The sequence below is a fragment of the Balaenoptera borealis genome, assembly GCF_965194805.1.
Source record: "Balaenoptera borealis genome assembly, chromosome: 9".
Lineage (NCBI taxonomy): Eukaryota > Metazoa > Chordata > Mammalia > Artiodactyla > Balaenopteridae > Balaenoptera > Balaenoptera borealis.
The window spans coordinates 51,748,116-51,760,423 of NC_138873.1; positions in this window are offsets into that span (position 1 = coordinate 51,748,116).

The window sequence follows — 12,308 nt, forward strand, 5'->3', positions numbered from 1 at the left end:
AATTTGGAAGTAGGCAATAATATTTAAATAACTTCTAGGTTTTTAGAAACTCTTGCTTATGTACTCAAAGAGACACATGCAAAGATACTCATTGTCACTTCATTAGTAACACCAAAAAAAAAAAAAAAAAAGGAAACAAATGTCCATTAATAGGAAAATCAATGAGTAGAATTTTCAGTAAAATATGGTAATCCACAGATTGAATATTGAATAGTGGTTAAAAGGAACTAAATAGATCTAAATAGATCAATATGAATAGATGTCAAAAATATAATATTGAGATGAAAAAAGCAAGATGCATAATAATTCACACATTATGAAACCATTTTTGTAAATTGAAAACATATGTAACATTGTACATATTTATATATATAAAATGTTCATTGATAGATATTTATACAAAAGTATATAAAAATTAGCTGGAAAGATACACACTAGCTAGCCCCTAAGATGGTCCCCAATTAATCCTGCCTCCTAGACTTCATGCTCTGTTATAATTTCCTCCCCTTGAGTTTGGCCTGGGCTTAGTGACTTGCTTGTAATGAAAAGAGTGATGGGAGGTCACTTCCAAGATGAGGTATAAAAAACTGTGACTTCTCCTTTGTTGGCTCTGGCTCTTCTAGCTTTGATGAAGCAAGTTTCATATTGTGAGCTGCTCTTGTGGCAAAGAACTGAGGACAGCCCTAGCCAAGAGGCAGGAAGGAACTGAAGCCCTCAGTACAACAGTTATCAAGGAACTGAATCCTGCCAACAACCACTGAGTGAACTTGGAAGTGGATTCTGCCCCAGTTGAACCTGGAGATGACTGCAGCTCCAGGTGACACTTTGACTGAGGCCTTGTGAAAGATCCTGAGCCTGAGGATCCAGCTAAACCACACGGATTCCTGACACACAGAAACTGTGAGATAATAAATGGTGTTGTTTTAAGTCACCAACTTTTGGGGTAATTTGTTATGCAGTAATAGATACTAATACTCACACCAAATTATGAGGGTTACAGCCTGGACTGGGGAGGAAGGAGTAGGAGGGAACGGGATTAGAGGAAAAACAAAGGAGAATTTTAAGAATTACTTTTATAAAAATGACTTTAAACAAACACTACAAAATGTTATTCATTAAAATCTGAGTAGCAGATACATGGGTGTTTGGTACATTACTGTGTTTTTCTGTATTTTCTTTATATCTCAAAAAAGAATAAATGGCCAATCCCAGACTATCAAAAAACCTAGGGCTGAGATGTTATCTTCCAGCTCTCTGGATATCAGAAATACACCTTTTGTTTTCAACTTCAGTTCCACAAAGTTGTTGGAGCCTCTCTTGGTGTATTTTTTAAGTTATTGCTTCATTTATTCTCTATAGGGCTGTTTGCAGGAGATAATGGAAAAGAGAGCGAGCTCATTTAAATTCTAAATTCAAAATCACCAGATTTCAGGAATGATGACTCTATAGACAGGAGGAATTAAAAATGGAAGGGGCATTGATTTATTTTTGAAAATTATTTCACGCTACATTGAAAATTCAAATTACCCAAGCACATGCTAAAGAGGTGTAATGAGACAAATGTAATTATCCTACAATTCAGACAAAACTCCTGTTCCGTGAGAAAGCAGCATTGGGCTACTTACATTTTTGGTCCTTTCTTCTTCTGACCTTAAGATAAACCAACTTTAAAAATGTTTATTTCACAAGGATATATTAAATTGGTATATGATAAAGTAGCAACTAAATTATTGGATGTGTCATTTTCATTACATTTGCTACCTACTCACTGCTCCTCATGCATTCTGGTGATTTACTATAACTAATCATATATATTTAAATCATATGGGCCTATAAAAAAGATATTATTTGTGATAATTTAATAATCATGCAACTTCAAATGTTAGGCTTTACTTTTAAGGATCATTTCCACATTTTACTCCTTTTCTTTGGATTAGCCAGCCATTTTATGAGGGCCATCTTGTGTTCCTCTTGCAGAAAATCCAGTATATCAGTGTTTCTTTCAATTCATAATGAATGGTACAATTAAGATTTAAGTAGAAGCACACTAGTACAGGAATTGAAAGCTACTCTGAACCTGTAAATGAAACGTTACACTTTTAAATTGTTCACATGTTGCAACCCAGCCTCTCTAAAAAGCTGCCATATGTAAACTTAATTTGAGATGGAGCTTTTTAAAATAACATGATTGCTTGTTACACTGAACCTCTTCCTTGTCATGTGCTCACCAAAAAAGCTCATTTTATCTAAAGAAAGACTCACAGATGCTTCAAGGAAGAAAAGGGGAATTTTCACTACATTTGTTTTAAAAAGAACATCCTGTACAAGTATTTAAGGGTGAGGAGAAGACTTTACACTCATTAACTCATGTCCTACCTACTTCTCCTCCCTGCTTTTCATAGCTTTACAAAGAAGCACATTTGGGAAGTGATTTGTCCATCATATATGAATCAATTTTGAATAAATATGTAGCTTTATATTTATTTTTTGTAGCTTTATATTTAAAACAATGCTTTAGAAAACTAATATTTCCTGTTAGAATTTGTGTCTTCAATACTGCTTTAAATCCCATTAACTTCTTTTCAAACTTAGATGTATCATTTCTAAGACTGAAGTAGAGGGTACATTTAAAGATGATGTTGCAATTATGGGTTTTCTCATTTTAATTGGGATTAATTAATTTTCTGAAAGGTAGAATGGAATAGCAACTTAGTGTAGAGGTTTGAGTCTTGGTGAGGTGAGAGAGATGAGTTTAAGGCTGCTGAAAATACCCTACTGACATGTCTTGGCTATAGGAAGAGGAATGGCTTTGTTCCAAAGTGGATTTCAGGCAATTATATGTACTACTGCCTAGGACTTAAAGGGTTTCTGACAATTTGGACTACAAGTAGAGAATTAGTGTCTTAGAAATTTTTCCTATCCGTTTTATTGTTACATCTGGGTCCAGAGGACCTAATCATGGGATGAAGCAGAAAAATAACCAAGTGCTTATGATCATTATGGAGATGAGGACTTGCAGGAAATCCTAAACATCCAAGGTCTTGATATTCACAGGATGATCTAGAATTCATGTTCTAAAGGGAGAGCATTTCTGGAAACAACTTATTACCCACAGGTCTCTGTCATTAAGGCATGGTAGTATCCTAATCAATATATCTTCTAATAATGGGGTAGATGATATTTTAATATATTTTAAGAGGAAAGTAGAAGGATTTTCCAGAGATCATTATTTTAGAGAGCTGGCTAATTATCTCATGTTTATGGATCTCCAGTAAAGATGACTTTAGTAATCTTGAGCTTTAAAATTTCTCTTTCTACAGTCTTTATAATATAAACAGAGTAATAGCAGCCATATATACATTTATTAAAATCACATTTCTCCCGGGATGGAATTCATTTACCCAGAATTTATTTAACCAATCACTGTATATGTATATATCAATATCGATATCTGTATCTATGCATTAAGCCAGAGCTTAAGATCAGCATGGAAAAACAGACTTGCTGTCCTGACTTGATATAATTCCATTCTAAAACAGAGAAATTTGATGTTTTAGGTAGCTTTGTGTCAGGTAAGTACATGATTTCCTTTCGACTTTATGAAACAGTGCAAATAGCTTATGGATCTTCAATTCTTCCCTTACGGACTCCTAGATGTCTAGGGATCTCAGGCTGGAACCCACTGGTTTACAGGACAAAAACAACTGAGTCACTGCTTGTCCATTGTGGTCATGTCAGGCACTATGATAATTGAGTTGAATCTCTGCAAAGCTGACCTGGATAACTAACAAACATGTGAATTTGAAGATGGCTCAAAATCCAGGAATAAATTTGCTACAGTCAATTAAATCTCTTTGTGTAAGAATGGTTCAAATAATGAGCTATATTTTTAAAAAACATACTTATGGTATATATTGAAGTGACCCCCAAAAGCCCAATTGCCTCAAAATTCCTCCTTTTACCCAACATACCTTAATACCATCCATTTCCTTTTCCACAGCATGGACTCCAGTAGGCTACTGTTTAAGATCAATTTTCCATGAGGAGGGCCTTGCAGTAGATACCTATTAAGTGTGCCATCCAGCCTCCCTTCTCTGCAAACTTCTCCCGTTCCCTCTCATCTACATGGTCACAGGATAGCCTCCAAGCAGCCATGGGTATAAATTATGAACCCTAATTGTTGTCCTGGCTCAAGTTTGGGCTGAACAGAGATTCATCCTTGGAAAACTTCAAATTGGGAGTAAAAGATCTGGTCTTTGCCTAGGTTGAAATCCTTAATGCATGAGATATAAAAAATGGAGTTTGTTCAGCCATATTTTCTACCATAAAGACTGGGTAAAGAGATACATAAAGTGGGCAAAGACAGAGAGAGTGTCTGGTGCATAGTTTCAGTCCCATCCTGAGACATGGCCTTGGTTTGATCCTTATATTTTCTACTTTTTGCTTAAGTTAACTTGAGTTGGGTTTTGTTTCTTGAAATCAAAAGAGATCCAACAGACAGACTGTCCTGATGGAAGCCTATTGTCAAGTCCCACAGTCACATTATTGCCTCTATCAGATCAGCCAGTAGTTATTCTCAAATGCACAGAGAATCTCTGTCTCTGAAGATCTAGGAATACAAGCCAGGTACCCAGGAGAGTCAAAATGATATCTTAGTTCACATCTGACAAGTCCAAGATTGATTGATTGATTTGCTGTCAAACCAAGTAATTATTTTAAATAGTTGCCATACTCTTTAAAATGTTAGCAGACTAACAAAAGGGAACACAGAGAGGCAACTATCTCCTCCATGGTACTCAGAAAAGTAGAACGGTTGCTTTTGTGTGGGTAATTTATTTCTCTAATTTTGGAGAGAAAAAAAAAAGACCTAGTCCATAGTTTTATTATTCAAATACAGAAAGCAGAGTTTTCCATTCTTCATACAAAGCTGAGGTGGACGCAGATGGAAATAACTGAATAATTAAAATATCAATCAGAACAGGGGAGATTAAGTAACTTTACTTGAATAGAGCAATTGGGCAGAATTAGAATTGGAAGGAAAATAAAATAGTTTACAAAAGAGGGAAAGCAAACAATTTAACATTGGCCGGGTCTTCAAGTAAGGGATGACAACAAGTGGTACTTGCTCCAAATGTTGCCATAGGTAAACTGAAGAACATCCATTTCTCTGAGACATGGACATTCATACATTTTACCTTGTTTGTAACATTTGCTTCCTCCTGCTTCTGTTGCCATGTACACAGTGAATATGACTTAACTTTCAAAGAATACTTAACTTTTGATATTTAAAAAGGCATACTGTATAGAAATAGCACCTTATTTATTTCTCTAGCTATCTATGTATCCCAGGAAATTTAATAATGGATAACAAACAATAATAAAACATACTTTGAAACTGCCAAGAGATACATAAAATCTATAGTATATGGTTATTAATAAGAATTGAATAATTAACAAGATTTTTAAAATAGTGCAATCACCTTTCTATTTATAATTAGGTATCTGTATTAGTCAGGGTTCTCCAGAGAAATGGAACCAACAGGAGATATAATATAGATATAGATATAGATATATAGATATACATGGGGAGGAGGGAGGGATATTTATTATGAGAAATTGCCTCACATGATTATGGAGGCTGAGAAGTCCTAAGATCTGTAGTGGGTATAGTTACTGATGTATAGTTACAGTCTGTGTCTGAAGGCCTGAGAACCAGGAGAGCCGATGGTGTAACTTCCAATCTGAAAGCTGGCAGGCTCAAGACCCAAGAAGAGCTAATGTTGCAGTTAAAGTCCAAAGGCAGGGAAAAAAGTCAACGTCCTAGCTCAAAGCAGTGAGGCAGGAGGAGTTTCCTCATACTCAACGCTTTTGTTCTATTTAGGTCTCTGCTTGATTGGATAAGGCTACCCACATTAGAGAGAGCAATCTGCTTTACTCACTGTGCTCATTCAAATGTTGGCTTACCCAAAAACACCATCACGGGGCTTCCCTGGTGGCGCAGTGGTTGAGAATCTGCCTGCCAATGCAGGGGACACGGGTTCGAGCCCTGGTCTGGGAAGATCCCACATGCCGCGGAGCAACTAGGCCCATGAGCCACAATTACTGAGCCTGCGCGTCTGGAGCCTGTGCTCCGCAACAAGAGAGGCCGCAATAGTGAGAGGCCCGCACACCGCGATGAAGAGTGGCCCCTGCTTGCCGCAGCTAGGGAAAGCCCCCGCACAGAAACGAAGACCCAACACAGCCAAAAATAAATAAATAAATTAAAAAAAAAAAAAAAGAATAAACTCTCTTTAAAAAAAAAAAAACACACACAAAAAACACCATCACGGACACAATCTGAATAATGTTTGACTAAATGCTGGACACCCCATGGCCCAGTCAAGTTGACACATAAAATTAACCATCACAAATCCACCCCTTGTAAACTTGGCACCCATGTGCATCTCCTTAAAACAAGCTTAATCTCTAAATAAAGACAATAACAAGGTCATAATTCTACCTACCATGATACAACTATCCTGCATATGGCCAGAAACACACTAACCACTTCCACAGAAGAGGAGGTAACGTCCTGGAATGGTGTTTACTCTTTTCCTTGATATCCCATAACTTAAATTCTATGATGTAAAATTAACGATACTTAAATTCTACGATGTAAAATTAACGATACTTAAATACGATGTAAAATTAACGATACTTAAATACTTAAATGACATAAAGCCAATATATCTTATTTTATATGATAAAGGAATAAGAGAGGGAAGAAAACAAAGATATTTGAGATACACACACACATACTCATAACAAAATAAGGGAGAGTACTCATGACAATTACGTCCTCATTTCTATAACTAGTTATGTGGTCATAGCTGGTATTTATAACTACCTTCTTCCACTACCAATTTTGTATTCCTTTTGTCTTCAGCAAGCACCTCAGCTGCTCACGGTTCTTTACCTGGTGGAGTGACCCAAATCTTCATTCCTGAAGGGTCTGGGTCATCAGTAGTCCTGCCTGGATTGGGCTGCTGTATTTTTCCATTGGCCTTAATCTCAGGGTATGGTGATACTAAGGGATCTCCTATATTCCAGACATACTCTTCCTTACCTCCATTGTGAAGCAGTAGTCCAAGTCCCCCTTGGTAGTCAGGATCAGTCACCCCAGCCAACACAGAAATTTCCTTCTTTGCTTACTGATTAAAATGCATGAGGAGCCCAGTGTGGTCAGGCAGCAGTTTTAACTTCCAGTTCAATGGAATCATTGTGTCTCCTGGTGGAAGCATTCCACCTTTTGGAACTAAGACCTCTAAGCTAGGAAAACATAAGGTCACATGGACAGGAAGCAAAAATTTTGGTAATAAGTCAATAGGGGTGATAGTGAGTGGTGACACTCCCATTTCTACCCCTTGAGTCCTGGACCTGTGAATCCTAGCAATGGGAGAAACAGCATCATGTATTAGGTATCTAATTAACAACCAGATTTTCCTGTTATATTAGGACATGGATTCAGCGATCAGAATTTGGTCACTGATAATGTACAAATACTGAACGCACATATTAATGTGTATGTCTATTCATTTCTTTTTTTTTTAAATAAATTTATTTTATTTATTTTTATTTTTGGCTGCATTGTGTCTTTGTTGCTGTGCACAGACTTTCTCTAGTTGTGGCGAGTGGGGGCTACTCTTGGTTGCAGTGTGCGGGCTTCTCATTGCAGTGGCTTCTCTTGTTGCGGCACGCGGGCTTCAGTAGTTGTGGCTCGCAGGCTCAGTAGTTGCGGCTTGCAGGCACTAGAGCGCAGGCTCAGTAGTTGTGGCGCACGGGCTTAGTTGCTCCACGGCATGTGGGATCGTCCCAGACCAGGGCTCGAACCCGTGTCCCCTGCATTGGCAGGCGGATTCTTAACCACTGCGCCACCAAGGAAGCCCTCTATTCATTTCTTTATTGAGCAGATATTTATTTTAAAATATACTGCTACAAACATGAAGTCCTAATAAGATTTATCTGTTAGAAATATACATTTACAACCAGATAGTTTGTCAGGTAAATGTAATTAAACTTCACTGTTTTAAAAATATCTTCTAACGCAGAGGCTATAAAATACTCTATTTAGGAGCAGGAGATTTAGAAATGAGATTGGCCACCAGAGTAAGTACATGAGACTCTCTGCGAAGTGTCATGAATGAACATGATTTATGTGTTCCATGTGTTCCGGTCATTTTAGTCAGGCATGCAAAGTTTACGGACATTAGGAGTTAACTTATTGCATTTTTGCATACTAAAGAATTAGGAAAATAGAAGTATAAGTTTCCACTGATATATTAATGGAAAAAGCATTTAAAGCAGATGTGTAATTGCATTACATAAGTTCAGTGCAGCAAATGTACTGAGTACCTATTAAGGCCAGGTACTTCTGAGTATACAAATATAAACAGGACACAGTTCACATTCCCCATGAGGTTATCATCTCATGGGAGTGGGGGGTGGTGAATAAGAGACACATTCTAATTACTTTAATGAAGAATGAGGTAAAATAGAGGAAACTGCCATTTAAGACAGCAAGCTGAATGCATGATTAGATCTGTTTCTTCCTGAAATCTCACCAAAATGACAGTGAAAGGATTTTTTTTAAAAGACACACAAGGACATAGACAACAGGAGGGAAGAAAACAAAATAAGAATATTGGGGGCTTCCCTGGTGGCGCAGTGGTTGAGAATCCGCCGGCCAATGCAGGGCACACGGGTTCGAGCCCTGGTCTGGGAAGATCCCACATGCTGCGGAGCAACTGGGCCCGTGAGCCACAACTACTGAGCCTGCGTGTCTGGAGCCTGTGCTCCGCAACAAGAGAGGCCGTGACAGTGAGAGGCCCGCGCACAGCGATGAAGAGTGGCCCCCGCTCGCCACAACTAGAGAAAGCCCTCGTACAGAAACAAAGACCCAACATAGCCATAAATAAATAAATAAATAAATTTATAAAAAAAAAAAAAAGAATATTGGAAGTTGGAAAGCAGATGGACTAATGATAACTGACTTAGCAGAACCAGGAAAATTGAATCCTAAACCTGCAGTGGGAGGGAAAAAAAAAGCAAGTGAATTACATTATAGAACTCTCAAATAACCCAGGAAGTGGGGGACCTCAGGTACCTCTGAAAATGTAGGTGGAGGAGCTAAAAAGAAGATGATATTTGAAAGTTTGTTTACAATACCCTCCCTACAACTCTGTCTCACTCTGATTCCAGCAGAATACCCCTGAAGTTCTGATCTCTGGAGAAAGTGAAACAGAGGGAGTCTGGACCAAGAGGCACAAGCATATTTGAGGGCAGGAGTGTTTTACTAAAAATAGGGTAATTAAATAAAGGTTTACTAACAGAATGCAAAGACTGACAGTCTTTTTCCACTGCTAGGATCTCAGAATGCTGGCAGCCAGATAGCATATTGGCAAGTCTTCTCTGAAGAGCGTGATCTGCACAAGAGAAAAGATCTAAAATATTTCTGTTTTCAGTTCTTTGTTTTGGGTGACCATTCTGTGCATTGTAAGATGTTTAGTAGTCCTGGTCTCTACACACTAGATACCAGCAATACCCCTACCCCTGTTGCAACAACCAAAAATGTCTCTACACACTGCCAATGTTCCCAGTGGAGGAGGATAAATTGTCCCCAGTTGATAACCACTGGCCTATAGTGATCCCTACAGTCAAAAAGCCCTTTCCATGAGCTTCCATTCATCTTTGTAGTGCCTCTCTCTTAAATATAAGCAGAAAGAGCCAAAGTTCACCAGAAATCCAAGGAAAAATGAAGAAAAAAGCAGCTTGGAGGAACCAGGCTATGAGGAAGAAGAAAACTTTAAAGAGAGCATATAGCATCTACAAAAAAAGAACTACTGGAAATTAAAAATGTAGCAGCAGAAATGAAAACTTAGAAGCAGCACTGGAAAACAAAGGTAATGAAATCTCCAGAAAGTAGGGTAAAAAGACACAGAAATGGAAAAATAGGAGAGGACACAGAAGATGAGAAAATTAAAGTAACAGCCTAGGGGGACTATATCAGGAAGCAGCTTAAGTTGTTATAACAAAGAGACTCCAATATATAGTGGCTTAAATAGCAAAGAAGTTTATTTCTCTGTAGCCTAGGGTAGGTAAATGGCTCTGCTTTATGACCAGCTGGCTCTGTCATGCCAAACATTTTACATCCATATCCATCCCTGTAGCCAGGGCTGCTGTTTCAGTTGTTAACATTCCCTAACTAGCAGGAAGGAGGTCAATAAAAGTCAAAACTTAAAGATATGACTCATAAGGTACATGTATCACTTCTGTTCACATCTAGCTGCAAGGGAGGCTGGGGGATGTAGTCCTGCCTATGCCGTCAAAACTCAGGAGAGAGTTATTAAAAGGAAGAAGAGGATGGATATTGAAGGAAGTTGAGCAATTTCCTCGATAAAGTCTAACATCCAAATAAAAGGAGATCCAAAGAGAGAGAACCAGAGAAAATAGTGGAGAGAAAATCAGCAAATAAATATATATTACGATGACTAGGTTTTCCTGGGGTAAAAACCAATCCCTAAATCTTAGTAGCTTATAAAAACAAAGGTTTATTTCTCATTCAAGTTGAACATCCATCACAAGTCAGTCAGCTGGGAGTTCTGTTCTATGCTTTCTCACTTAGGCCAACAGAATCTCCATCATTTAGAAAAGTGTTAGTCATTGTGATGGGTGGGTGGGACCCCTGGTGAATCATACACTCATCTCTAAAGCTTCCACCTGTCATTCTTGCTCACATTTTACTGGCCAAATTAAGTCAAATGGCTAACCTAACTTCAAGTCAGGGCAAACTTCAAGGGCACAGCAAAATGCAATCCTATTATGTGCACAGGAGAAACACTGGAAATATTTAGTGAAAAATATTAATGACTACCACAGCTCACCTAAATCACTGGTTCACTCTCCTTCCTGCAGGCAAAATACACTCATTCCCCCTCCAAGGGAAACAGCTCCAAAGTCCCATGTTGTCATTGTATAAAGCTCAAAGTCTAGACTCTGTGTTTGAGTCTGGACTCACTTCTTTGGGTGATATGTGGTAGTCTCTATAGCAGGTTCAAATGTGGCTCTTCTGGGTCCAAAGACCTATGAACTAAAAAGCTAACTTATCTGGTCTCATATACCAATACATGGTGGTAGAACAGGATCAGTATAAGCTTATAAATAGGAAGAATGGAAACACAGAGCAGACAGTAGGCCACTGCAAAAATGTAATAAAACAGTGGTTTCCAAACTATTTTTTTCCCCTAGTAGAACTGTTTAAAAAAATCTTATGTGGAATTCCAACATGTAAAGTAGATCAAAGTAAACTGCTCTGCTTGGGGATAAGAATGCTGCCTGATCTCCACTTACCCTCGACCTAGGGCTACTCTTGAGGAAGCTCCATGAAATCTTTAGAGGTCATGAAGCATAGTGGAAATGAAGTCATCAAAAGATACCCAGGTTTTGTTAGGGCAAAGAGGAAGAGAAAATATTGAGGGAAAGGAAGATTATGGATGATAGACTGTGACTTCCAAATGACCCAGTGGAATGATTTGGGAAGGTGGGAAGCCATGGGAGACTGGGTCAGGTGAGGAGATGTATAAGGTGGTATGTGCTCTCTCTTTTCATCGTACTGGATTAAGCAATGCCCCAACAATTTTAAGCTCAGCCTTTATGCTGCTCTATGCTTTCACCTGAACAGCTGACCGTTGCTGAAGAGAACACATAATTAGGCCGACTGGTCAAACCTTAAAATTGTGTCCACAAATCTCAAATAGGCATTCAATATTGGCTGGCAATCTTGTCACACTTACCTAATATGTTCACTTTCTCACTATCTAAAACAATTATTTCACCTTCTTTTCAAGCCTTGAGCTTCTTATTCTCCACCCTCTCCAAATGAAATCATCTTTCAATAAATATTTACTGAGCATCTATTAAGTGCCAAGCACTGTTCTAAGTACTAGAGATAGAGCAGTGGAACAACAACAACAAAAACCCAGTGGAAGGAGATAGAAAATAAATATATAGAATTTTGTATAGTATTAAGGGCTATGGAGAAGCAGAAAGCCAGTTGGGGGAAAGAGCATGCTGTTGGGAGTGGCAGATCATGTAGATTCTTCTAGGACATAGTAAAGACTCTGCCTTTAACTTTGAGTGAGATGTATAGCCACTGGTGTGGTCAGAGCATAAGGGATGATATCACCCAACTGAGGCTTTGAAAGGATCACTTTGCTTGTATGGTTGAGTAGACCACAGGGGAGAAAGACTGATAGCAGGGAGACTGGTTATTG